General features: G+C 40.8%; 1 protein-coding gene and 1 long non-coding RNA gene across 3 annotated transcripts in view; both read left to right on the top strand.

Moving 5' to 3' along the window:
- Positions 1-27,968, top strand: part of Ahcyl2 (adenosylhomocysteinase like 2) — a 148,196-nt gene that overhangs the window by 30,820 nt on the left and 89,408 nt on the right. The gene's annotated exons all lie outside the window — the stretch shown is intronic.
- LOC147004018 (uncharacterized) lies at positions 29-27,836 on the top strand. Its single transcript, XR_015047690.1, has 4 exons — positions 29-438; positions 20,842-21,155; positions 22,272-22,351; positions 26,566-27,836. It is a non-coding gene; the product is annotated as an uncharacterized LOC147004018 (long non-coding RNA).

Below are 27,968 nucleotides of genomic sequence, written 5' to 3'. Positions count from 1 at the left end.
ATATACAAGGCTTTTAAGAAATTGTACACTAACCATCTGTTCTGAAATAGAGTAACCAAGGGTTAGAGCCAGGAGGTGTAGAGAATAGTTACAGGGTGTGGGACTTTGTTGTCATTCAGGAGCTGGTGACTTGTGTCTAAGTTTTAGAATTGATGGCCTCCTCGTTCCTGCTCTTCTCACATTGCCTCACCTTCTGAATGAGAATGTCTATTGTGGTGACCTGAGTCAGTCTCAGTGTCCTGTGTTTGTGTGTTGAGTGTGTGGGAGCAGATAATTTGTCTCTTTAATTCAGATCAAGAGGAATAAGACTCCAGTAGCTGTACCTGAGGAACTGCATCTGAGGAGCTCCAACCAAGCTGGACCTGACTTAGATATCCAGATACTGAACATCAAGCTGATGCCATAATGAGATGAGAATGTTGAAGGTCTTAGGAGAGGGTGAGTGTATTTTGCATGTCCGAGGGAGTTGTTGGGCCCAGAGGGTGGTCTGTGGTCGTTGTTTGACTCCAAAGTGGCCAGTAGCAGTTTCTTCCTTTCTTGCCATTCAGAGATAGCCTGTTTCTCTACTTGTGTTGAATGTGGGCTGGCTTTAGTGAGTCACTTAGCAAACAGGCTGTTATTTGTTGGGGCTGCTAAGACTATATCATAAGAAGCTTCACAACTTCTGTGTATGGTACCTGGAATTCGCTGTCTTTCTTTCTATTGTATGTGCATTGGTGTTTTGCCTAAATATGTGTCTGTGTGAGGGTGTCAGGTCTCCCGGAACTGGAGTTATAGGCAGTTGTGAGCTGCCATGGGTGCTGGGAATTGAACGCAGAACCTCTGTAAGAACTGCCAGTGCTCTTAACTCTTAACCACTGAGCAATCTTTCCAGCCCTGTTTTGTTTTGTTTTGTTTTGTTTTTAATTTTTTTTTTTTTTTTTTGAGGCAGGGTCTCACTATCTAGCTCTGGTTGTCCTGGAACTCACTATGTAGACCAGAAGGGCCTTAAACTCACAGAAAAATGCCTCCCCCTGCCTCCTGAGTGCTGGAATTAAAGGCATGTACCTCATACCTAGCTCAGTGTTTTGTTTTTTGTTTTTTGGGTTTTTTTTTTGATACCAGTAAATAACTGGAATATTGTTGGACCAATTAGAAAATAATCTAGCTCTGTATAGTTTGTGAGAGTCATATCTATGTATAAGGGAGACATAAGGAATCAGATGGAAGTAAAGGTGTGGAAAACCCTATTCTAAAAGAAGTTGGTGAAGCATATTAATGGTAGAGAAAATTCATTTGAAGGCAAAGTCATTAGAGTTAAAAATTGGGCTGGAGAGATGGATCAGCGTTTAAGAGCATTGATTGCTCTTCCAAAGGTCCTGAGTTCAAATCTCAGTGACCACATGGTGGCTCACAACCATCCGTAATGAGATCTGATGCCCTCTTCTGGTGTGTCTGAGGACGGCTACAGTGTACTGCAGATATAGTGTATTCAGATTTATAATAAATAAATCTTAAAAAAATAAAGAAAAGAAAAAGAAACCCTGCCTAGAGTTAAAAATAATTAGGAGAAATTTAAATGAGTAATTAAGGTGGCACATGACTAATTTCAGCTGCTCAGGAGACTGAGACAGGAAGATAGCTTGAGCCTAGCCTAGGCCACCCTTGGCAACAAAGCAAGACTTTACTTATTTATTTATTTATTTATTTATTTATTTATTTATTTATTGTTTTTGGATATGACATAGTTCTGGCTGACCTGGCACTTGATACGTAGATCAGGTCTGCCATATTCCTGCTTCTGTTTTTTAAGTGGCACCGTGTCTGACTAAGATGCCAATCACGAGTGAGGGGGAGGAGATGAGAGAGAATCTGTATCTCCACATGGATAAGCAGTAACGATGCAGGAGGAGACCTGTGAGGATGGTTGTAGGAGTAGCTTGGTCGTTCCACACAGTGAGAGCTCTGACTGTGTTCTGAGTAACAACCTAAAGTCATATGGGCAAACATTTTTTTGAGAAATTATACTAAAAATTTGAATAACCAGCAAGCTCCATTTGATAGGCATGCACAGAGTCTTAATAGATGAGGACACACTTTAAAAAAAAAAACTAAAAATATTGAATACATGCTAAATTCACATTAAGTCTAAGCTGAGTAGATGGATGTTAAGCAGACTGCCGATTATGTTTTGTTAACACAATATAGATTAAAATTGAGCAGAGTAATAACCCAAAGAATACTATTTGGAACTTTAAAAGAAATTGGTAGGTCAAAAAGGAAAAAATAATCAAAATTGGAAGTAAAGTTGAATGATGATATAGTTATATGGATTATAAATAAAGCAGTATCCAGAGGGAAATTTACAGCCTTTCCTACGTTTTTTAAAATCCCTACATGTTTGATTTGAGCCTTTAAAATGTCTTCTGTCTCTTGGTTTTTGAGTAAGACATATTTTAATGCTCTTATTTGGTAATTCCAACATTTATGCCAGTTGCATATTGGCTTTTAGCTGTTCTGTTTTCTTGTCTTTATGAGGCATTATCTTCTTACTTCTGACAAACTTGTTTAGATTCCAAACAGGATTGTACTTTCCTGGATCCTGGGACTTTACCTTGATTCATATCGCAACTGAGTCTGATCTTTTCCTTAAGTTCACTTACCTGTAGCCAGAGTAGCTCTCCATCTAGAGCTGGTCCCAAATCCAATGGGGTTTCTCCACCCAGTACCACATGGTTTAGACTTTCATTTCTGATTAGTGGGAAGAGGCTTGGCCCTGTCCTGAAGGGCACTTCACATTGCCTCTGTTCAGTACTCTGCTGAGTATTTACAGGTTCTCTTCAAAATCCTAGATGCTACGGTGTGCTGACCATCTTGCCTTGATCTCCTCAGACTCTCAGCTCAATCTCCTCAGCTAAGTAAGATAGGCCTTGGGGCTCCCCGGTCCAGGCGACAGCAGACAGCGGGTTTCACTGGGTCAGTTCACGTTGTTTCCTGTCTCTTAGGGCTCACTGTCCTTTATTGCGTGGTGCACATTGTTTCTGTAAGTTTGTTTCAGGCAGGCATGTCCTGGAACTCTCTTTGTAGCCCAAGATGGCCTTGAACTTGGGACAGTGCCTCTGCCGCAGTCAGCCAATTTTAGAGGTTTGAGTCACTGCGTCTGATTGGTTTGTTTCTAAATGTCCTTAAAATGTTTCATGATAAACACACCTGTCAAATGTGCATGTTTGTCAAAAGAAAGACATGGATTTACTTTTTCTACACTTAAATTTCTTCAATCATTTTGAGAGATTGTTCTAGATTTCAGGCATTTTTAAGTCTGGCATGGTGGTATACACCTTTAATCCCAGCACTCAGGAGATAGAGGTAGGTACCTGGTCTGTGAAGCAAGTTCCTGGCCTTAAAAAATAATAAAAAATATTTTCAGTTAATTCCTTGTTTTGATTTTTATTTGCAATCTGTTCTATGGTTATATAAGTATAGATATACTTGGCAGCACAGGCCCTGGGGTTTGAGCTAAACATTGCAAGTTTGTTTCTCATATTAGCTTCCAAGGAGCGTCAGGTGGTCATTTTGTTTTTCACTTTAAAAGTAGTCCATCTGTCTCATTTGACTTGACTTGTGACCTCAGGGAAGAAACCTCCTAGGAATAGAATAAAGAAACTTTTTATATCCTAAGGCTTTTATAAACAAAATGAAGATACAAATATTGTTTTAAATTTAATATTTTAAGTACTTCCACAATGCAGTCATTTTTCCTTAAAAAATGAAGCACTGTTCTTTGGCCTAGTGAATGTTTCTTTATAAATAATTGATTTCTAAGATTTCCTAATTTAAGAAGACTATGTTCTAGTTGAATAATTTAAGGGACAGTGATGAGGCTATGAATTCTTTTAGTGGAATAATAAGAGAAAGCAAGATCTGGGGTTGATGTGAGACGAGTAGCTGTGTGGTTTCAGATGGAGTTTGTTCGTCTTCTCAGTTGGGTCATCTCACCACAGTTGAGGAAGCGACCTGATGGAAATAGTCTAGAATAATTGGAGCCATCATGAGCTAATGTTATCGTTGGGAAGATGAAAAATCACATTGAAGGATTCCATCTTGTGACTTTCATGCTTGTTTCCCTTGCCTCTCTGTATGTTCAGTGTATGACTGTTGATAATTGAAAGGGAGAGTGAGGACTGGAGAGAGTGGCTCAGTGAAAACAGTGCTGTTCTTTTAGAAGACCTTAAATGCCTGTAATTCCAGGGCCAGAGGATGCAGCATCCTCCTTTGGTCAACAAGGCACCTACACACATGTAGTACATGCACATAAACTTACTTGAGAGAGAGAGAGAGAGAGAGAGAGAGAGAGAGAGAGAGAGAGAGAGGAAATTTCCCTCTAAAATAGAAAAATCTAAACTATTAGTTTCTAGAGCTGTATTTTTTTTTTTTCAAACTGGAAGACGGTCTAACTTTTATAGCGCCATTTATAGAATTATGTACCAGGAAGGTCTGAAATTTTTAAATTTCTACCAGTATAAGGAAGACATATCCAGTTAAAATGTCCTGCAATATAAAAATTAGAAGATGTCACACAGAGGGGTACAGTACCCCCCAGGCCCTGATGAGGCTGAGGCTGTGGTTGTATATGTGTGTGTATGCCTGACATGGGCTCCTTATGGCTCCGCTCTCCTCCTTTTTCATGGTGGTATCCTTCTTATCTTTATGCTTCATAGTTTCCTGATGTTGCACTCATGTGTTCACAGCACCAGCTGTGCTGAGGACTATGTTATTTTCTTGCCCTCCTATTTGAGACTTCCCTGAGTCATTCTTACAGGAGCTCACCCAAGTTCATTGAACTCAAGTATAAACTACAGGTTTCTGTTAGATGAACGGGGCAGAAATCAGAGCACAGAGACTCCTACTAGAGAATTTGAGAGGCAAGGAAACTAACATATCTCTGTGTCCTGAAATGACCAGGGTCTCCTGCCCAGATTAGGAAGGAGCACTTGCCACAGTCTTCCTGTAGTGTCAGGGTATGGGGCTTTGAGACTTTGAAGATCCAGTTTTGGCACATTTTAACGAAAAGGAGAAAAGATCATCAGAGAAAGAACTTTAGTCCTTGGACTTAGTGCCAGCCTCCCTCCTGAGGGAGATGCTCTTCCGGACCCACACAGGGAGCAAGTCAGATACACTGTCAAGAGTGACAGCAGGGCACATAAAGGAAGACACTTGAGAGTCCCAGCTGGTCGCCTGAAGCTTTCAAACAATGGAGTCTAAAGGAGGGAGAAACTGATACTAAGGGCATACTTTGGGTGGTTGTCTATTTTGATTGACAGGTTTATATAAAAATGAATCTATTGTACATCTTCTTTCCCATAATGCATGTCCAATTATGCGTAGGCATGTAATGGTAAATCCAGGCTTATCACTAAAACCTTCAGAATCCAGTTTTTGGTTTTGTTTTGTTTTAGGTTTTTTTTTTTTTTTTTTTTTTTTTTTTTTCAAGACAAGGTTTCTCTGTGTGCTCCTGGCTGTTCTGGAACGTTCTCTGTAGACCAGACTGGCCTTGAGCTCACAGAGACCTGCCTGCCAAGTGGTGGGGCTAAAGGTGTATCCCTCCACTTTTAATCCACTGGGAATCCAGTTTTACTTTACTGTGCATGCACCCCAAAGGAGCCTAAGCTGGACCAGTCTTTCTCCTTTTGTACTGGTCTTTTGAAGAGTATGATTGGGTAGAATCTGTCTGTTTGATAGTTGTTAAGGGGCGGAGGAACTTACTCTGTTGTTTGGAGTGGGGTGTATATACATAGTACATGCAGGTAAGGGTCTCAGCCTACCAAGTGCATTATTATTAGAAGAGTGGTGTGCATGTAGCCCAATCAAGGTAGTCCCAGGTCTCTAAACTATTCCTATGCTTGCCTACCTCCAAATAGGAATAAAAAGGCACATTGTTACATATTTTTACAAATCTGTTTAATACCTCACTTTCTAAGAAACAGCTGGAGTTAGATTCCCGGTTGAAGGTAACTTTATACAGTATTTTAAAAGTGAGTGTGTGTGTGTGTGTGTGTGTGTGTGTGTCGTTCAGAGGACATCTTTGTGAAGTTGCTTCTCTACTCCTCCCTTAATATGGGTTCTGGGGATCAAACTCAGATTGCCAGGCTTGTGTGGCAAATGTCACCCACTGAGCCATCTCACTAGCCCTTTAACACAGTTATTTTAAATAATCCTGTATGTGAAATAAAAGTTCCATGGTATAGAATTTTCCTCTTGTGCTATTATGTCCAGGCCTTTTCAGATTAGGAATACTAAACTGAAAAAATGGGGCATGGGTCACATTTTGAAACAACTATTACCTATTTTTATATGGGAAAGAGAAACCCAGGAATTATCACCATTAGTACACCAGATTTCTGCATGTGCTTAATCAATACAGGCTGTTGAGCCTGATTAAGCAGTGCAGCATCCAGACTCCAGACTTGAGTGGGTGGGGAGCCGATCCCTCCAAGCTCCGAGGTGGGGGCTAGTCCTGCTTCATGTGCTCTTTAAAAGCACTTGCTGTTCACTGTTAAAAGTGGTGGTTTTTTTTTTAAACATTTATTTGTTTTCTGGGTGTGTGGGTGCATGTGTAACACAGCTCATGTGTGGAAGTCAAAGACAAGTTGTAAGAGTGGATTCTCTTTATCCCCTTATGGGTCCCAGGGGTAGGTCCTGATGGAACTCAGGCTGTGAGTAAGCATCAGGCCGTCAGTAAGCATCCTTACCCATGGAGCCATCTCACCACCCCACATTTAGCAGTTTTTGTAGGCTGTGTGCGTGTGGGTGTGCGTGGCTCATGTGTGGAGGTCAGAGGATAACTTTCAGGACTAGGTTCTCTTTTTCTCTCATGTGGGTCCCAGGGATAGAACTCAATTAGTCATCTCTCCAACCCTTGACTTATCTACCCCAGGTATAATCCTAGTATAATTAACATCGATAGAAAATAGTTTGACATAATGTATAGTACCATCAACACTCACAGTGTGGGGGCTGAAGAAATGACTTTGCTCTTGCAGAGGACCAAATTCAGTTCTGAGCACCCACAGTAGACAGTTGCCAACTCCCTGTAACACTAGCTCCAGGGCATCCAAATTCTGGACTCCCAAGAGCACCTGCATCATATGTGCACATACTTACACACACACACACACACACACACACACAATGAAACACACAATAGAGGCCAAATATCAGAGGCATAAGGGCAAACAATGACCACAAGACATCTTTTTGCAGTTCCCAAATAGGTTTATTATCTTAGGTATGAAGTCAGTTACAGTCCCATTTTTTTTCTTCTTAAGGATAAAAGAATTTGATAGATATCTTTTTCAAAAATAAGTTGTTAAAATTGTATTATAACAGCAGTTAGAAATTTGAATGGTGAATAAAGTAAAAATAACTGCGATAAGGTTTTTTTTCTCCTATAAAATTTCTCTCCCTTTTAAAATATAATGTGCATTAGTGACTTTCCTACTTGCGTGTCCGTGTGAGGGTGTCAGAACTCCTGGAACTGGAGTTACAGATGTGAGCTGCCATGTGGTTGGTGGGATTGAACATGGTTTAGTCCCCTGGAGGAGCAGCCAGTGCTTTTAACTGCTGAGCCATCTCTCCTAAAACAACATTTTAATCTTTCTTCCCTCCATCCCCCCTCTTAGCTACCCTCCCTCAAGCCCCTCCCATGTCCCCCACTCTCAAATTGATAGCCCCATTTGTTTGATTATTGTTACATACATGATGTGTGTGTGTGTGTGTACATATATGCATAGATATGTACAAATACAACCTGCTTAGTCTTAGTTGTTTGTTGCATATAGTTTCAGGGCTGACCACTGTGCACTAGACAATCAGTAAATGGGCTCATCCCTGGGAAAGGCTAATTTTTTTTTTTCGAGACAGGGTTTCTCTGTGTAGTCCTGGCTGTCCTGGAACTCACTTTGTAGACCAGGCTGGCCTCGAACTCAGAAATCTGCTTGTCTCTGCCTCCCGAGTGCTGGGATTAAAGGTGTGCCACCACGCCTGGCTGGAAAGGCTAATTCTATCAGCAGTCATTAGTTGTCTGTAGTTCTTTGTCTTAAGAATAGAACCCCATAAAACTTGCCCCCTTCTGCATTAACATGTTCGTTGATATTGCCATTGTTCCAGTCTTGTTTATGCAGCTATTTCTAGGAGAGGCTGTTTAACAGCCAACTTCCTGGTATTCTGGCTTTTATGATCTCTCTGCCCCCTCTTCAGAGATGTTCTCTGAGCCATAGATGAAGGAGTTGTGATGTTGATATTTGTTGGGGTTGGGCTCCATGGTCTGTTGAATAAGAAGGAGTGATGAGGGACAAATAATACCAAGGTTGTTTGATAAAGCTTTAAGGAATCATATTATTTTGTATTTGCTAAAATTATACATATATGCAAAAATAAATATGTATTTTATATATTTAAAACACACACACACACTAAAGGAAATTAAGCCACTTGGCCTAATAGTGCTCTCCACAAAACCCACAAACTAACCAAAACCCGTTACTAAGCATGAGAAACTTCCTTCTGAATGACTGATCAGGGTAGTCCAAATGCTTGCCAAAACAATATAGGCTATTGATGTAGCCTTTGTTTGCCTCTCAGTGGTTGAGGGTGGGCTCTTATTGCTGAAGACACTGTACACATAGAACACAGGATTTTTTTTTTTTAAAGAAAATTGTTTTAGCTTTTATGTGTTTTTATGTGTTTTGCCTGCTTTCATGTCTGCATATCATGTGTGTGCAGTGCCTGTGGAGGCCAGAAGAGGTCATTTGGATTCTCTGAGATTAGAGTTGTATACAGCTGTGAGCTGCCATGTTTACGCTAGGAATCAACCCCGGTTCTCTGAGAGTAACCAGTGCTTTTGAATGTAAGATATCTCTTCAGCTCCGCAGCTTGTTCTTTTAAAAAGATTTATTTTTATTTTATGTTTATAGATATTTTACCTGCATATATGTCTTTGAACTACATGTGTACTTGGTGTCTGTGGAGGCCAGAAGAGGGTCTTGGATCCTCTGGAACTGGTATTAGGGATGGGTGTGAGCCACAGTAGGTGCTGGGAATTGAACCTGGGTCCCTGGGTCCCCTGCTTGAGTAAGTAGCACTTTTAACTGCTGAGACATCTCCATACACTTTCATAACCAAACTTGTTTCTAACAATTCAAATTTTAGTGTACATTTGATTAGTCTTTGGGCCAATAATTTGAAGATAGGAGAAATTATTGCCAGGTTTTTCATATCATGCATTTGCATTTGACTTCTAACCTTTGTATGCTATGCAGGTTCTTTAAGATAAATGGAGGGTCTCACAGTGTGGCCATGTAGATGAGGATGTTTGTATGGGACAAATGACATCTTCTCACATCTTCTCTCTCTTTCGTCTTCTCCACATCCAGCTTCAGCATGAGGCCCTAAGCCTCGAGTACCAGGGCTCTGTTTAACCAGCTTGCAGTCTGTACCCCGGTCCCCACCACAATTCCTTGGATTATTGATAGAAAGTCTAGGATCTTATAATTTCATCTGTAAACATACCACTTTATCTCTAACAGCAATTCCATTATTACACTAAAAGTTTATATTTCTTTAATAATATTGAAACAATGTATATAATTTTTCTAGCGCCATTCATAAAAGTTTATTTTTTTTTGGTGTATTTTAATCAGAATGCAAATGAATTTCAGTTATTTTATTTGTTTGTTTTTCAGATTTTATGTTTATTATGTTTGTATATATGAGTGATCTGTCTTCACACACACCCAGAAGAGGGATTCAGATCTCATTACAGCTGACTGTGAGCCACCATGTGGTTGCTGGGAATTAAACTCAAGACATCAGGACATGTGGAAGAACAGCCAGTACTCTTAACCACTGACCCATCTCTCCAGCCCTGATTTATTTCTTTATACATTTCATTTCTTATAAACTGCATCATTTGGCTTGTAATTTTCCTAAGTCTGAATTATACTGACTATATCTCTAGTGGTTTTTATTTGTTTGTTTTGTTTTAAACAAAAAAATAGTACTTATATTTAGAAGTTTGCTTGGATTTCATGAGTGCTTTCTTTCATTAGAAAGTACATAATGTCTGCCTGTCTCCTGTGATGTCAGCAGCTATTGATCTTTGCAGATATCCATTAAATCATCAGGCTATAAAATGTTCATGTTCTACTTACGTCCTTCTTTCTGTACTGAGCGTGCCAGGTCAGTGCTTCCTTCTTTCTCCTTTTCAACAGTTTTCAAAATGGTTCACCAGCTTCTCCCCTGGTGACCAGTTAGCTTGTTTTATTTATTGGGGTTGGGTATCATTGTGAATTTCCAATTTAAACACTTTTGAGTGTGTTTCAGTCCAGTGCTGCTATTATTACACTTTATTTCATTTCTTACACTTTTATGTATGGTCTTGTAGTAGAGTAGGTTGAAAATGAGGACATGTCTCACTCCCTTTGTGACCCGGAGCTTAGTCTTTAGTGTTTATCAAATGAGTGAATTGATGTTCTCTGTAGCATTTCAAAATGTGATTTCATTTTGAGGACATTACAAACAATGCCAAGGATAAGTCTTCCTGATTGATCTAGAAAAAGGGATTCTAAGTGAAGAAATACTGCACAAAAATAAAGAAAATTATTTTTTTAAAAAGTGACTACTAGGTAGGTGTGTGGTGGCACCTATAAACTCAACTGCTTGGGAGCCTGAGCTGGGAGGGTGTCCATTCAGTCTGAAACTCCAACCTTTGGAGAGTGTGGAAGTGGTATTTAATTGCTAATACTGAGCAGACATAGAGTGTTCTATTGTTTCCAATGGATCTTTCATTGTAATACCCCCTCAAAATCAGTCTGTTTTTACTTCTCTTGCTATAGCATAAGTAACATTTAAAGCTACCTTTTCACTCCCGTTGTCTTTTTGCTCCCTTAATATAGAAAGGCTTGTGTGTTGCAGCACTGACTGGGGAAGTCTCGCACGGGCTGGGGAAGTGCTATACCACTGAGCTGTATTCCCAGCTTATTGTAGAAGGTTAAAAACAAAACTAGATAGATACGGTCCCCATAAACTTATCCACTTACTCTACATTTCCCAGACAATATTTTTTTTTCTTTTTTTGAGACAGGATTTCTCTAATTAGCCCTGCCTGCCCTGGAACTCACTATATGTTTTTAAAATTTTGTTTGTTTGTTTATTTATTTGACACAGGGTTTCCTTGTGTAGCTTTGGCTGTCCTGGAACTCAGTGTAGACTAGGCTGACCTGTAACTCACAGAGATCCACCTACCTCTGCCTTCCAAGTGCTAGCCATGCCCGCCCAGCTGCAAAGATTCTTTTAGGTACATGCTAGGCACCATTCTAAACCCTTTTACATGGATTTATATGTGCCATTTATTCTTATTGTAACCCTGCAAAAGAGAGTAGGTAGCAATTTTAACATCTCCATGATACAGATGAAATCACTGAAGCACAGACATTAAGGAATTTTTGCTCCAAGTAGGTGTTCTGTTTGTTTGTTTGTTTGATTGTTTGTTTGTTTTTACAAAATTTGTAGTTTTTTAAAAATTATTTATTTATTTATTTATTTATTTAATGTAAGTACACTGTTGCTGTCTTCAGACACTCCAGAAAAGGGAGTCAGATTTCGTTACGGATGGTTGTGAGCCACCATGTGGTTGCTGGGATTTGAACTCCGGACCTTCAGAAGAACAGTCGGGTGCCCTTACCCACTGAGCCATTTCACCAGCCCCCAATTTGTAGTTTTATAAGGAAAAGCAAATATGGCTAGGCAAGGTATTTTTCCATAGCACCGGGAATCGAATCCAGGCCTCATATTATGCTCTGAGCTAGTGCTCTACCACTAACGATCTCCGGCCTGAGAACTACTACCTCCCTCCCTTTTTCTGCAACATCAAGATCAAACCTAGAACCTCCTGTGCACTAGGCAAGTTCTGGGCCACTGGGTCTTGTCCCTCAGTTCTCCTAGGTGCTTTATAGGTAGTTGTCAGGCAAGCAAGTGTGCAATCTTCGTTTTCTTTTTGCAGTGCTTGTTGAATCATGGCCTTGTGCATGCTAGTGCTCTGAACCATTTACTTATATCCCTAGCCCAAGATAGCCCTTTTTGTTGTTTTATTTTGAGACAGGGTCTCATCTAGCTAGGCCAGGTTCAAATTAGAAATATTCCTGATGCTTTCTTTCACCTACCAAGTGCTTAGGACTGCAGGTGTTTACTGCCATACGTCACAGAACAGTACTCTTAGGAACTTACTGCTGAACCTCATTTCTTATATTGTTTCCATCTGCTGGCATTCCTTTTCTTTGTGGGTTCCCAGCTTTCAGCAGTAGGAACGTTTGGAGGGTTTTGTTTTTAGGCAGGGTCTCACCATGCAGCCCTGGCTGGTCTGGGACTTGCTGTGTAGACCAGGCTACCATAGAACTTACAGAGATCTGCCTGAGTCTGCCTTCCACTTGGTAAGGTTAAAATTATATACGATTATGCTTGGCAGGAAGCTAAGTTTTCATTTTAATTTTAATGTATGTGTATGAATGTTTTGCCTGCGTGTATATCTATGAACTGCTTCCATCCCTGGTGTGTACGGAAGCCAACAGAGAGCATTGTTTCCCCTGGAACTGGAGTTAGAGATGATTGTGAGCTCCATGTGGGTTCTGGGGGTCAAACCCAGGTCCTCGGGAAGAGCAGTGGTGTTACTGCTGAACTATGCAGTATCTCTCCAGTCCCTAGAAAACTAAGTTTTAATGGTTGAGGAAAATTAATTAAAAAATAAGAAAAATACAATTACATTTATTATAATAAGTAATATTTTGTTGATTTCTCCAGATTGAGAAGTTGAAAATACTGTTAAAACAAATATAAATTGCTTGGAAATGTATGTATCAGCCTTCACCTGCTGTTGGAGCCTGGCTATGGCATTGAGATGATCTGGGAGAAGAGTGTTTATGAGCACATAAAACCTTTCCAAACAGAAAAACCAAGCCGCAGCTACACGTTATTTTTGTTTTTGAAACAGATTAGTTTTACTTATTTATTTGTTTGTTTGCTTGCTTGCTTGTTCGTCTCTTTTTAACAGGGTTTCTCTATGTATCCCTGGCTGTCCTGGAACTTGCTCTGTAGACTAGTCTGGCCTCGAACTCAGAAATCTGCCTACGCCTCTGCCTCCCTAGTGCTGGGATTAAAGGCATGTGCCACAATCACCTGGCTTGACTCAGATTATTGTGAGATAGCCCATCCGAGCTATGCAGTCCACACTGGGCTCCAGCTCATGGTTCTCTAAGCCTCCAGAATTCTGAAATAATAGACATGTGCCACACTCATAGCACAAGTATAAAGGCATGGTGGTACATGTCTTAGTCCCAGCATGTGAGAGGCAGAGGGAGGAGGGTGGAGTTCAGTACCAACCTGATTTCGTGAGTTACAGGCCAAAATCTGAAAACTGAGTGTAGTCAATGACCAGAAGGCTTTGAGGTTTCAGGTCTTATTTGTAGTAGGATTGCTCAGCCTGGCTATTCTAATTCCAGAAAAGAAATGGTTTCATGTGAATTTTTATATGGTATTGAGATGTAACTCCAATGTGATTTCTTCAAAATTAATTTAATAATATTAATTCACTTTTAGGAACTAAGCCATTGTCAGTATGATTCCTCATTTGCTGTTTATGAGAAGTCTTGACTGTATTGTGTTGTGTGCTAGTAATGGAGAAGGATCGCTTCAGTTAACATGATTCTACAGTGTATGCATCTACCCAGTCATTTTGTAAGAAAGGAATGGTTATTTCACTTATTCTTTTTTGGGGGGTGTGGGGGAAACTGAATAGTTTGTTCTAGCTGAATTCAAATAGATGTTCAGTTGGTAGAACAATTACTTTGTGTGCACATGGTAAATGTTATTTACTTGGACACATTTGCCTTTTTCTATTTTATACTTAATTGGTTTGACTGCATCTCTAAAAGCTGCTCTTTAGACTGGCAGCCAACAAACCCCACATGTCTGAGAGAGATGCCAGGAAAGTGTGCTCCAGTTTCCCTAATCCTTAATTTTTAGAGGTCACTGAAATCACGATTCTTTAGAGGGTGGTAGTGTGTTTTGGACCATGGCATGGGAAAAAAATTAACACTTTAGTGACTTATGCATTACACTTTTAACGTGTGTTAACTTATTTAATTATTAGAATTCTATGAGGTAGATGGCCTATCAGGTTTATACATAAAAATTTGGGGTTAATTGGCCTGTTTCAAATCTTTGTTTTTTAATGCAAATACTTTGCACATCCTTTTATTTTTCTTTTTTTTCTTAGATATTTTCTTCATTTACATTTCAAATGCTATCCAAAAGTCCCTCCCCCTGCCCTTTTTTTTTTAATTAGATATTTTCTTTGTTTACATTTCAAATGTTATCCCCTTTCCTGGTTTTCTCTCTGAAAACCTCCTATCCCCTCTCCCCTCCCCCTGCTCACCAACCCACCCACTCCCGCTTCCCTGTCCTGGCATTCCTCTACACAGGGGCATGGAGCCTTCACAGGGCAAAGGGCCTCTCTTCCCATTGATGTCCAACAAGGCCATCCTCTGCTACATATGCAACTGGAGCCATGGGTCCTTCCATGTGTGCTCTTTGGTTGGTGGTTTAGTCCCTGGGAGCTCTGGGGGTACTGGTTGGTTCACACTGTTGTTCCTCCTATGGGGCTGCAAGCTCCTTCAGCTCCTTCAGTCCTTTCTCTAGCTCCCCCATTGGAGACCTTGTGTTCAGTCTAGTGGTTGGCTGAGAGCATCCGCCTCTGTATTTGTCAGGCAGGCACTGACAGAGCCTCTCAAGAGACAGCTGTATCAGGCTCCTGTCAGCAAGTACTTGTTGGCATCCAACTTGTTGTTGGGTTTGGTGACTGTATTTGGGGTGAATCTCCAAGTGGGACAGTCTCCAGATGGCCTTTTCTTCAGTCTCTGCACCATACTTTGTCTCTGTATCTCCTCCCATGGGTATTTTGTTCCCCCTTCTAAGAAAGACTTGAAGTATTCATACTTTGGTCTTCCTTCTTCTTGAGCTTCATTTGGTCTGTGAGTTGTATCTTGGGTATTCTGAGCTTCTGGGCTAATATCCACTTATCAGTGAGTGTATACCATGTGTGTTCTTTTGTGATTGGGTTACCTCACACAGGATGATATATTCTAGTTCCATCCATTTGCCTAAGAATGTGATGAATTCATTGTTTTTAATTTGGGAGTTCCTCAGAAAATTGGACATAGTATTACCTGAGGACCTAGCTGTACCATTCCTGGGCATATACCCAGAAGATGCTCCAACATGTAATAAGGACACATGCCTGTCTCAAATCTTAAGTGGCAAGACTATGATTTGAAGACATCTCTGTCTCCAAGTCTCATTCTTTCTATTATACCGAATGTGTCTCTGTCTGTTATATTGCTGTAGCTGTTAAATGGAACAGGGTAACTTTCTGTTAGTGTTTCAGTACGACAAGGCAGTTAATGGGATAAGTAGGCATACTAAGAAGATTGCACTTCATAGGACTTAGGTCAGCTAAGTTAGAGTGTAAACCTGTCAACTTACGTGTGATAAGTCGTATGTTGTAGTTTCCAAGTCTGTAAATGAAGATCACATATGTTCAAGTTTCTAATGGTACATGTGTGTGTGAGCTTTGAAACTTAAAAAATTTACTAATGTAAAAAATTATGATTATGACACATCATGTGGCTTGGTGAGTGATATTGTTCTTATAACCAAGAAACACTAAGTTGATCTTGGCAGTATGCCATTGAAACTCAAAGAAATAGCATCTGTCAATCACAGTCATTTCTTGGAAGGAAGCATTGAAAAAACGGCACAGCAGTTATTCTCCTTGACCTCTTTCCCTGAAAGGGAATTGGATTAGGCAAGCTGGTTTCATAATAGAGTAGAGCTTCTCTCTTGTCCCTGGGGAATTTAAGCCAAGCAGCCAGACTTGCTGTGTGAAGCCAGTACAATCTGGTTTTCAAGGATTTAACTAAATTCACTGTGATTAAGGTTTTATGAGGGATGCACATTGCAAAGCAGCAGCTTTAAAAATGCTGCATCTGAGTCAGTCCATGTCTTTAGATTGGAGAACAGAACAGAACAACTAAGTAAATTCAGGGAATGCTCCTCACCAGTTCCGTAGTTTCTTAAAGAGAAGCCTAGATTTCGAAGCTGAAAAGTAGGCAGAAGGGGAAATTATATAGATTATATAATGAGTCTTTTGTGTAGGCAGTGCTTGATATTTCTTCAGGTTTTAGTTTATAAGCTGACTCAAGGATTTTATTTCACCGTACAGAAAGAGAAAACCATGTTGAGCATAGTGGTATAGCCTGTATTCCCAGTAGTGAGCAGGCAAGAAGTGTGAACATTCTTGCAGGTTGCAGGTCAGCCTCATCTACATGGTAGCTCCAGGCCAGTCACAACTACATAACATGACCCTGTCACAAACACATAAAGCTAACCGAAAGGTAAACACACAGTATACAGTGGGAATACAGTTAGTATATAAATATGAATAGAAATTAGTCACAGACCAGATATACCAGACCTACCTATAATTTCAGCTCTGGGGAAACAGAGGCAATTGGATCTCTGTTGGTTCAAAGCCAGCCTGATATATGTAGAAAAATTCCAGCCCAGCAAATGGTTTATAGTGAGACCCTGCTTTAAAAAAAAAATTACAGTATTTCCATTATTACCTTAAAAATGAAGGCATGCTGGAGAGGCCCCCTATACCCTGGTGAAACTCAACGTTGTCTTTGATTAGGCTGATCTTGCTTCATTCCTTTCACAAACAATGGCTGGCTTTGCTAGGAGTTTCATGCAATGCAAATCCCTTGTGATTCTTTTTAAATGGTTATTGATTAGCCTGGCATCATGGTGCAAATCTTAACTCTTAGCTTGCAGGAGGCTGAGGAAGGTTGATTACAGTGGATTTGAGGCCTGCGTGGCTCACACAGTGTGACCCTGTCTCAAGAGGAAAAAAACAAGTTAGGCCTGAGGATATGGCTTAGTCAGAGTGCTTGCTCTGTAGGCAAGAGGACCATGAGTTTTCACATAGAAAGCTGGGGCATGGCTGCATATGCCTATAACCCTTCCTGGCATTGTGGGGCAGAAACAGGCAGAACCTTAGAGCCAACCAGTTAGCCTAACCTAAAACAGTGAGCATCCAGTTCATTGAGAGACCCTATGTCAAGGCAGTAGGGTCTAGGATGATGGGGAAAATATTTGACATCCTGCTCATGTTGGGGTAGGTGCCCCCTCACACTTAAGGCACCATACAAACACACGCACACACACAAACATACATAAACAATAGCACCAACAACAAAACATCAGAAGCACCAAGGAAAAAGGTCTGATTATCCTAAAATAGTTACTTAAGACCCTTTTTAGTGGTTTGCATTGTATGCAGCCACAGAAAGCCAAGGCAAGAGAATCTCAAGGTCAAGGCCATGTTAGGCAATGGGCCTTCTTTCCAAAAAGGGTAAATAAAACAAAAATAAATAAATAGAATTTTATCACTGTACTTAGAAAAATGAAGGCTGTAATGAGTAGAGAAGAGAGGCTGTGTCAGGGAAGCAATGAGAAATCACCATATTCCTTAGCACCATTTTTAAAATTCACTTTACATCTCAATCAGCCCATGTCCTCTTTTTCTAGTCCCACCCTCACATACTCCTCCTCATTACTTCCTTCTCTTCTCCTCCAAGAAGGGGAAGCCCCCCATGGGTACCAACTCACCCTGGCACATCAAGTTGCCCCAGGACTAGGTGCATCCTCTCCCATTGAGGCCAGACAAGGTATCTCAGCTAGGAGAAGGGGATCCAAAGGCAAGCAACAGAGTCAGATAGCCCTCCCTCTACCCCCCCACCCCCACCCCTCTCCAGTTGTTAGGGGACCCACATGAAGACCAAGCTGCACAACTGCTATACATGTATAGTACCTAGGTCTAGCCCCTGCATGCTCTTTAGTTGGAGGTTTAATCTTTGTGAGCAACCATGGCCTTAGCACCATTGTTATACCACCAGTCACAGACTTTCCCCCTCAGATTATGTCTCATAAAGTTAGAACATGGAAAGACAGATAAAATTACTCTCGACTGTATGTTGGCTTTCACTGGATTTAAATATTTTGGCTCTCTAGAATAGCTTGTTCAATTGATCAAAAAAGAAAAAAAAAATGTCTGGGACTTATTACCATGGAAAGGAAAACAGTCTTACACCTCAATTTCACTGAAAAAGTTCCAGGCATTGTATTACTAAGTGATTTAAAGGAATGTTCAGAGCTGGGCGTGGTGGTGCATGCCTTTAATCCCAGCACTTCTGAGGCAGAGGCAGGAGGATTTCTGAGTTTGAGGCCAGCCTGGTCTACAGAGTGAGTTCCAGGACAGTCAGGGGTATACAGAGAAACCCTGTCTCAAAAAACCAACCCAACCAAAGATGTTTCCCATCTTTCTCACCTATAGTGCCTGTTGCATCCTCCTCACAAAGCCTGACTGTAGGTGAGGTGGTTGGGGATGTACAAGGCAAGGGCCAGCGAGCGTGTAAAGCTAGGATGATAGCAGCTGCTAGGAGAGGGGCTGCCGGAGTGCAGTTGGTTGTTTTCCAGTTATACTTTATATGTGTATGTGTACCGTTGGTCGTGATGGTGTCGAGAGCTGCCTGTGAATCCTTCGCACTTACTATACTTGATCTTAAAACCCACCTGAGTTGTGTGTGCTACTAAAATTAGAGGGACAGAAAAAAGTTGGAGTAGGTAAGCCCTCAAAACAGAAGGCCCAGTGTGGTGCTTTGGAAGCTAGTGCGCTGCTCTGGACCATGAGGTGCTGGTGTGACAGCAGTGGGGGGGGGGGGGGGAGAGGAGGGATGTTGAGGAAGGAGGTTGAGAGTGCTCTTGCCTTGGCTTCCACTTACGACTATGCTAGAAACTGCTGGGGAGCTCTCAGCCGAGTGGGCTCAGAAGTTAAGTTAGAAGTGGTGTTGCATGCCTGTAATCTCAACACTTAGGAGGTAGAGACAGGCCAATCTCTGTGAGTTCAAGGCCAGCCTAGTCTATAGAGAGAGTTCCAGGACAGCCAGATTGGCATAGTGAAACCTTGTCCTCCCTCCCACCCCAAAAAAGAAACAGACAAGCAAACAAAAACCCTAAAAACAATGACAACAACAAGAATCTCAGAAAGGATCCCATTCTTATCATTTACAATGAATTAAACCTCCACCCTTCCTCTTTTCTTTCTTCCCTTTCTCCTTCCTTTTCTTTCTCCCTCCTATCCCTCCCCCCCTTTTAATGTATTTAGTTTATTTTTGGGATGGGATCTTCCTCTGTTTTCTAGGCTGGCCTCTAATTCTGGCCTTGTGCTACAGGTGTGGCATGCCTTTACTTTTTTTAAAAGATGAGAAAAATAAGGAAGATGTTTAGTATTTGGTCATTTCCAATACATAATTAAATAGAGATAAGAAGACAGCCTTTAGTTTTGATTTGATAGGAAAGATGTTAATCTCATTGAAAGAATATGGTTAGAATCCATTCCTAATGGCAAGAGAAGAAAAAAACCTTTTCTCACTTTTTCTCACTCTCTTTCTAAAGGGAATGGAGAGAGTTTACCAATAAAACACCCTTATTGTCTCTTGGTGAGTTCTGATTTAGGAAATCTAAGGTATTTTCTTTTTAATGTTTTTGTGAAGTAGTAGAAGGAAGAAACCATTTTGTTCTATTATTTAACTAAATATTTCAAGAAAAGGATCATAGTACAGGTTACATTTCTACTAGTCTAGCTGATTCCACCACTCTGGTTTGGTTAGGAGCTGTCTCCATCTACTGGTCACAGACGACGTGCTGTTTTATTCGGGTACATGCTTTCCCCACTTTTTCCCTTCAGTGCTTGACAGTTGTTCAGCCAGGCTCTCTGTGATTAAGTATCATACCTTTATGTCGCTTTTCCTAGAAGTTGTAGACCAATAATTGCAGAGAGAGCAGTGCAAAGGGCTTGAAGAAATAAACCAAAAAGCTGAACTCTGTTAAGTGCCTCGTTTGTGTTTAGTATTTGTTAAGTAAGTCTAATTTATATATTAAATGACTTAAAGGTTATCACTTCTATTTGACTAAGGGCATCATTTCCCAATGTGCTGTTGGTCTAATTTCTTATGCTTTCTTAGAAAGGATTGCCATTATTATCATTACCAAATAACACAGTTTGAAGAGCAAGGGACTAGCCAGGCATGATGGCATGAACCTGTAATTCTAGCACTCCAGAGGTAGAGGCAGGAAATAGAAGCTTGCATTCAGCTACACAGTGAGTTTAGGTTTTTTTGTTTTTTGTTTTTTTGTTTTTTCGAGACAGGGTTTCTCTGTATAGTCCTGGCTGTCCTGGAACTCACTTTGTAGACCAGGCTGGCCTCGAACTCAGAAATCCGCCTGCCTCTGCCTCCCGAGTGCTGGGATTAAAGGCGTGCGCCACCACGCCCGGCCACAGTGAGTTTAAAGATAGCCAGAGTCATATAAGATCTTCTCAAAATTAAACGGACCAAACTGACTTTGGTCACGGGTTAGCAAAATTATTTTACATTTTAGACTATGTGGTTTTCATCGTAGCTGTTTCAACTAGTGTCATACAAATGTAGCCATAGGTATAATACACAAATTCTAAGTGTAACTCTATTTTAAAAATACCTTTATTTATGGAATCTGATATTTGGGTTTGCCATAACTACCTTGTGCCAGATACAGTATTCTTTTGTATTTTTCAGCTATTAAAAAAAAAGAAAAAAGAAGATCAAACCTATACCATCATCTTTCCTCTCTTGTCCTTTTCCCCTTCCTCCACAGATACATACACAGAAACTTAGTTTTCAAGTTATAAAAAAAATAAATATTATAAGAAAAAAAATCCAGAGTCTGGAGAGATGGCTCAGAAGTTAGGAGCACTGGCTGTTCTCTGAGATGACCCAGTTTGATTCCCAGCACCCACATGGCAGTTGGAAGCATTTCATAACTCCATTTCCAAGGAAATTCAGAATCCTCTTCTCACTAAGGGCACCAGGCATTCACGGTGCACAGACAAACGTGCAGCCAAAATACCCATCCATAAAAACTAATGAAGCAGCTAAAGAGTCACTGACTGGGGTCAGGAAGATGGCTTTGTGAGTATACGGGTGTTTGTCTTGAATGTGACCCTCAGAACCCACAGTGGAAAGAAAACTGGTGCATGGAAGTTGTCTTTTGCCTTTCACACACTGAAAGAAAGATCAGTTGTCATCAGAGTTAAAGCAACATAATTCATTTTAAGGAATGTTTGTGTTTTTGCAATTTTAATATCTCTGAAATTGGGATGTCAGTTTAATTGGCAGCACTCTTCCTGACCATGTGGCTTACCTGGCCAGCATCTCCCTTCGCCTTTGTTCCTCTCAGACCCTTCTCTATGTTTAATTTACATCTCTTCCTTTAATCCTGTCCTTTGACACACCCTCATTTACACATTACCTTGGGATTCAAGACATTTTTGAATCTTTCCCAATCTCCAGCATTAAGATCCTGCCATGTCTCCTGGCCTTGCCCTTGTGCTTCGATGGCATTATGTCACATGTCCCCAAGTGTACTGGTCAACATTCTTTGCCTTTACTCTGGAATCTCTCCCTGACTTGAAATGTCCTCTGGAGATTTATTGCAACATTCTTCCTCTTCTGGATTCCATCAGTTTCTATCCATTTTGAGAGTCACTCCCATTCCCTACTGTGGTATATTTTCTATTCATTATTACACCATGTTGTAAATACATATTTATGTCTCTGGCCAGTAAGTTGGTTCCATGCATAAAGGTACATTGCCACCAACACCAGTGAGCCAAGTTCTATCCCTGGGATTCACAAGCTGCAAGGAGAGAACTGAGTCCTACAGGTTGTTTTGTAATCTCCACATGCCCCTCCCATAAACATGCACACTCTAAATAAAATGTAATAAATCAAAAAAGTCTTTCAGATAAAATTGTGAGTCATCTGAGGGTATTTAATAAGTTTATTAAACTAAAGGAACTGTGAAGGTTAATATTGTCTATTGTGGTATAGTTATGGAAGAAGGAGATAAGTTTGAAGGAAGTTTTAGTAAGGAAATATCTTAGGTAGCAGTCTAATAAGAGGGGGAAACACCTGTCACCAATGAAAGGTATCAGCAAGCTATTTAAGTTCTTGCAGCCTAAGACATGCAGAATAGTAGTCTGTCTGGAAAATTAGCATTGGAACATAATTCTGTCTTTGTTTCAGAGTTTGAAGAGGAGATACAAGAGATCTGACAGGAGAAAAATAAATAGATAAGTGAAACCCCAGAGGGCGAGACAGTAATGGTAGGTAAACTTGGTTTGAGCTTGAAATGTGATCTGGCAGTCCAAGAAAAGCTAGTACTATTCTGAGCAGCTAACAAAGAACAATTGTGTCACAGGTTAGGGAGCCAGCAGGAGCCCACTGGGAATATTACATTTAGCACTGTGTCTGCATGATAGAGGCAGAAGGTGACGGCTCTAAGAGCAGCTGCAGTGCAGAAGGAAGGGGAGGTTAGAAATTGAAGTACACAGTGTTGACTGAACTCCTGCTGTTCTTAAGATGCAGGAGAGGACACTCTCAAATATCTGGAATGTTAACATCAGTGCAGGAGAAACAGTATTTAGCCAAGACTTTTTTGTTGTTGTTGATACAGGGTCTCACTATGCAGATGTGGCTGGCCTAGAACTCACTATGGTAGATCATTCTGTTCTTGAACTTGTAGAGATGCCCCTGCCTCAGCCTCCCAACTGCTGGGGTTAAAGGTGTGCACCACCGTATCTGGCTTATAGAACTTTACAAGAAGATGAAACTCAGGGCAGGTAAATGAATCTTTCTCCAAAAGAAGTGCTCCATGTCATTGTTGTTGATAATCCTGCTGCCTTGCCTCTTTGGACACTTTACAGTGTGAACGCTGTAAGGCTTCCTGTTAGATGAACTGCTTTCTCCGCAGAAATGGTTGAGAAATATTTTGGTCTCATGAACAGAGTTTTACTAGAAAGTAAACTATAACCGTTCAGTTTAATATTTATAAATATTATATTGAACATCATATACAACAAAGCACATGGTTCTTGAGGGTCTGAAATAAAACCACTGGTAAGGTAGGTCATTACAGGCGCTATGCCTTTGAGTGTGTTTCAGTAGTTAAAGAACTTTAATGAATTTCATAAAGAAATTTGTAATAGTAGTAGGAATAGGCCAAATATAAACTTTTAAAGAAAGGAAATGGGTTCTATTTAAATGATTATTGCCTTTATTGAGGTGACCTAGCATGTATATTTAGGTGAAGTTGTTCCTTGTTAATAGTGATGAAGAAACCTTGAGCTGATAACATTTTCCAGGGTGTTTTACATGACAGACAGAGGTGCTATTGCCTTGATTGCTGGCCTGTTATCTCTGTTATTTCTCAATTGAGGATGGGACAAAGGAGTGGAGAGATGGCTCAGTGACTAAGAGCATTGGCCCCTCACAAAGGTCTCAGATCTAGTTCCAAGCACAATTTTTTTGTTTGCTTGTTTGTTTTAAGTTATCTTTAATCTTTTTTTTTACAGTTCAGTTGCTATCCCCCTCCCAGTCCACCCTCTGACAGTTCCTTATCCCATTTCTCCTCCCCTTTTTCCTAGAGGATGTCCCCACCTTACCCTATCCCATCTCACCCCACCCTGCCAGACTTCCCTATTCCCTGGGGCCTCAAGTCTCTCTCTCTCTCTGCGAGTCCAGACCTGGCAGTCCTCTGCTATATAAGTGTTGTGGCCTCAGACCAGCTGGTGTATGTTGCCTGGTTGGTGGCTCAGTGTCTGAGAGATCGCGGGAGTCCAGATTAGCTAAGACCACTGGTCTTCCTCTAGAGTTGCCCTCCTCCTCAACTTCTTCCATCCTTTCCCTAATTCAACCACAGGGGTTCCTGACTTCTGTCCACTGAGTGTAAGAATCTGCCTGTCTCAGTCAGTTGCTTGCTGGGCCTCTTGGAGGGCAGCCATGCTAGGTTCCTGTCTGTAAGCATACCATAGCATCAGTAATAGTGTCAGGCTTTGGAGCCTCCCCTCGAGATGGATCTCAAGTTGGGTGGGTCATTGGACCTCCTTTCCCTCAGTCTCTTCTCCATTTTTGTCCCTGCAGTTCTTTAAGACAGCAACAATTCCGGGTCAGAGTTTTTGACTGTGGGATGTCAACCCCATCCCTCCACTTATGCCCTGTTTTTCTACTGGAGGTGGATTCTTCAAGTAAGGCCCTTCCTTTTGAGTCCCGAGAGTCTCTCACCTCCCAGGTCTCTACAGATTACAACCCCTGTAACTCTAGTTCCAGGGGGATCTGACATCCTCTTCTGGCCTCCAAGGGTACTGCATACATGTGGTATACTTACATGCAGGCAAAACATTCATACACATAAAATAATAATAAATAAATAAGATACAGCAATGAAAATTGTGATTATTAATTCAAAGATAAGTTCAGGCAAATATCCTTGTATTTAAAACCAAGGAAACCCACAATATACTTTTACAAAGCAAAACAAAACCAAACAAAATGACAAAAACAACTCTTGATTTTTTTTTTTTTTCATTTCTAGACGCCATGATTTCTAACTACCTTGTTTATAAGGAGCTATGTTGCAGCTCTAAAGACAGTCAGGCATTAAGAACATGGTGTCGGGTCCCATTTGAACAAGCATCTGAGTCTTTTCTCATTGTACCAAATTATGTACCCCTATCAGTGTGGATCCTCTAAGTGTCAAGTGTCAAGACAGACTGTGTTGCAAGATGAATTGGTTTAGCATCTAAGAACAATAAGGGTCAGCCGGGCGTGGTGGCACAGGCCTTTAATCCCAGCACTCGGGAGGCAGAGGCAGGCAGATTTCTGAGTTTGAGGCCAGCCTGGTCTACAAAGTGAGTTCCAGGACAGCCAGGACTATACAGAGAAACCCTGTCTCGAAAAACCAAAAAAACCAAACCAAACCAAACCAAAACAGAACAATAAGGGTGAAAGAAGCCAGAAGTAGCAGTGTGAGTTTTCAGAATGTGATGTAAACCACTTGCCTGTGAGATTGTCTTATCTCTTACAGAGGTGAGAGTGGATTGGAGATGTTCCCACAAGGTTCAGTTGAGAAAAATTCCGGATAGGCTCACACAGAGTCCCCAAGCAGAGCTTGCCTGTTCTTTGGAATCCTGTAGAGCAGTGGTTCTCAATGTTCCTAGTGCTGTGACCCACTTTCTCACTTAGTGGTGATTCTCCAACCATAAAATTGTTTTAATTGCTACTTCATAACTGTGTGATTTTGCTGTTGTTATAAGTCATAATGTAAATGTCTGTGTTTTCTGATGCTCTTAGACTAGCCCTGTGAAAGCATTGTGGGTAAGGAATACTACCCCTGCCAAGGCATGATTTATACAGTCTTGTGTGGTTTTCTAGATCAGTGGTTCTCAACCTGTGGATTGCAGTCTCCTCAGGGGCCAAACAACCCTTTCACAGGATCACCTAAGAGTATTGGGAAACACGGATATTTACATTATGACTTATAACAGCAGAATTATAGTTATGAAGTAGCAGTGAAAATAATGTTATGGTTGAGGGTCACCACCACAGGAGGAACTGTAGTAAAGAGTTGCGGCGTTAGGAAGGTTGAGAACCAATGTTCTAGTATACTTTTACAACAGAGTAGAGGACTCTCTCTCTCTCTCTCTCTCTCTCTCTCTCTCTCTCTCTGTGTGTGTGTGTGTGTGTGTGTGTGTGTGTGTGTTTGATAGCTTTTCCACGTTAAGTAAATGTGTATCACTCATTGGCCATAATTACTGTAGTTTGAGATATGACAGGAAAATTATCATGTGTTTCTTTTTTCTTCATATTGAATAACATATTTTAAAAGTAAGATCATGAAAACGTTGAAAGGAGTCATTAGTAATAGTATAAAATCCAGACTTCATAACTGAATCATAAAAGTTAACCTCCAAATAGGAGATGAGCAAGAGCGGGGAAACCCCTTCTTCTTGCACTTGTTAGAATCCTGTTTAAAGTTTTGAAGTTTTTAAAATTTTGTTTTATGGGTATGAATGTTTTGCCTCTCTCTCTCTCTCTCTCTCTCTCTCTCTCTCTCTCTCTCTATATATATATATATATATATATATATATATACACACACACACACAGTGTGCATACCCAGTGCCTATAGAGGTTCCCTTGAATCCGGAGCCAGCGTGGGTTCTGGGAATTGAACCCAAGTCCTCTAGAAGAGCAGCCAGTGCTCTTAGCCACAGAGCCAACTCTCCAGCCTCTCAAGACATGAATATTTCTAAAATCTATAAAATCCTATGTAGACAAAGGAATATAGAGATGAGCAGTTTTTATTCATGATGATGAGAATATAAGTTGGTACTTTTCTGGTACGCACATTGGCAATATAGAATATTATTTCTTTTCTCTTAGAATTCTACTTCTTGGAATTTAAAGAAATAAGCCAAGTATGGTGGTACACACTTGTCTTGCCAATTCATTTTATTTTATTTTACTTCCTCTTGCATAGCTGTGACCACAATACAAAAGAGGACAATTTAACGTGAAGAATTAATTATTTTGGCTCCCTGTCTGAGATTTCAGCCCATTGGCTCTGTTTCTGGATCAGTGGCAAAGCCGTTCACTGAGAATGGGGAACAGGAAGCAGAAAAGCTACTAGGACCACAAGTAAGACACAGCTCCAGAGGCCGCCCTCCCACTGACCACTCCTTCAGCTAAATCTCCCCCATTTTACCATTTCTCAACAATGCGATGGTATTCTGAGTTTAATGAAGAGTAATTGACCAGGTCACTTTTTATGGCTTAGAAGGCTGCGCTAACTTGAAAGCCTGAGCTTGGCCTACAGTCAACTAAAAAAGGAGGAGGAAGAGAAGATCTGGTCACTTTCCAAAAGTTCATCAGCTGACATCCATACCTGCAATACATGAGCCGGCTGGGGACATTTCATACGCAAGCTATAACATGGAAGCAAGAGACTCACTAGTCCAGTCTGGGCTACACAGGCTGCTTTTCTCACACAAAGATAAAAAGGTGCTAAGGCTACAGCTTAGTTGGTAGAGTGTGTTGTTCAAACCCCTGCACCACATAAGACCTGGTGTGATTGTGCACTTCTATAACATAGCACTTGGGAGATGGGCTTAGGAGGATCAGAAATTATAGGTCAGCCATCGTTGGTTACACAGCAAGTTTGAAGCCAGCCTGTCTCAAGAAATGCTTGCCTTGTATACAGAAAGCCCTGGGGGTTCTATCTCTGGCACCATATAAAACAATCCCAGCACTGGGGAGGTGGAGGCAGGAGGGTCAGAAGTTGAAGGTCATCCCTGGTTACAGTAAATTAGAAGCTGGTTTGGGCTACATAAGAACTGGTCACATCAAGAAGAATAGCAATAAAAATATTTAGATTTATGACTGTGTATGGTGGTATTCATCTGTAATCAGAACTTTTGAGGCTGAGGTAAAAGGATCTTGATTTTGAGACCAGCTTGTGCCGTATAGCTAGTCCAGTCCAGCCTTTGAGCTATGTAGTTAGATTCACTCAAAATCAAGACTGGAGGCTGAGGAAATGGCTCACTTGTTATTAGTACACCTAAAGTCCTGAGTTGATCCTGAATAGGTAAACAAAAGGCTTAGTATGTTCAATTACTATTTATAATATAAACTTAGAATCGGGTTAATATATGGCAGTTGAGACTTTTTTAGATAATGGGGCTCTTTTAATTTCTTATTTTTATGTGTATGAGTATTTTTCCTACACATGTGCCTGTGCATTTAGGGGACAGAAGCAGGCAGATATCTGGGAGTTCAAGGATGCCCTGGTTTACAGTATAATTTTGAGGCCAGCTAGAATTACAAAGTGAGACCCTGTCTCCAAAAAAACAAAAGAAAAGGAAGAGCTAGCACTCAAGGCTTTGT

This window comes from Mus caroli, unplaced genomic scaffold (assembly GCF_978045245.1).
Source record: "Mus caroli unplaced genomic scaffold, Mus_caroli_1 scaffold_7, whole genome shotgun sequence".
Lineage (NCBI taxonomy): Eukaryota > Metazoa > Chordata > Mammalia > Rodentia > Muridae > Mus > Mus caroli.
This window is presented reverse-complemented; position numbering and strand designations above follow the sequence as displayed.